Below are 1,218 nucleotides of genomic sequence, written 5' to 3'. Positions count from 1 at the left end.
GCAGCGCCCGGCCCGCAGCCAGCCAGGCGCTGCTCTGGGATATATGTACACAGCAAGGCTGCGTGAGGATAAGGCTGGCCATCCACTCCTGGGAGTCAGCTCCGGGAGGGACACTGTTAGGAACATGAATCCACCGTGTCAGAGGTTTATGTCCAAAAGGGAGAGGCCATGGAAATTTCCCATGGGGTCTCAGACCGTTGGGGGACTCAGCCCCCTTTTAATCCTAAATTCCTGGCCGCATCACCCTCTTCCTCTTCCCCACTGGCTGAGGTACTCGGAAGGTACAGACTTCCCAAATCGCCCTCTCTACACCCCGCTCTGGTAGGCATCCCCTCTTTGATATATAAAAGAAAGAAGAACAATAAAGGTATTCATAATTCTATTAAGTCTTTGTTCTTTTTCTGTATGTTCAGGAATTTCACACGGCCTTGGCTAAGCAACAGTGTTGATTCGTAACATTTTCTAGAACTAACAGTTTCTTCTGTTACTTCTCTATCTATTAAAGTTCCTAGCCTATCTACAAGCAGATTCACATGGTCTGTTTGTAAAGACACATTCATCTTATTCCTTTCAGACACCATGCCTGGGATGGATACCGTAGTTTGAATATGGACACTACAGCTGGGTCGTCGCCTCCCCAAACATACCCCAAACACGGCAGAAAGACCCTCACACCCTCCAGTTCTCACCTTTAATCCATGAATAACCAGCCACAGCCACAAAGAACTGTCAAAAACCAGCTTTGCCACTGAAGCCATTTCAGGCAGAAAACAAGTTTTCCGTGGCTGGAAAGGTCTCACGGAAGAGTCTCATGCCTCCACCCAGAGATGTCCCTCTCCATGGCCCCTCTGGCCATAGGCCCCTCCATGCCCCAGCGCCAGCCACACACTCATCCATATGCCCCACTCAAGACAAGCACCTTTCCATGCCGGCCCTGGCCATGTCCCCCGAGCCACCTCAAGACACATTTACCCCCCTGTCCTCCCCCAGCCGTGTCCACCCCCTTCCCAGGGACACACACTCCCTCCCGCACTTAGATCCCAAAACTATGCTGTGCTGGCACTTTGAGCCACAGACCCCGTGCGGCATTCCGTGTTCGTACCCACGGAGACACCCCGGGAGGGGAACACGGACAGGAGCAGAGCGCCTGCAGAGAGGCTGCCAGGACTCCCTCATGAGGGGACACTACCTCCGCCTCGGCCGCGCGCCCTTTCCCCG

The sequence above is a fragment of the Geospiza fortis genome, unplaced genomic scaffold (assembly GCF_000277835.1).
Source record: "Geospiza fortis unplaced genomic scaffold, GeoFor_1.0 scaffold11, whole genome shotgun sequence".
Taxonomy (NCBI): Eukaryota; Metazoa; Chordata; class Aves; order Passeriformes; family Thraupidae; genus Geospiza; species Geospiza fortis.
Note: the sequence above shows the minus strand (reverse complement) of the source record.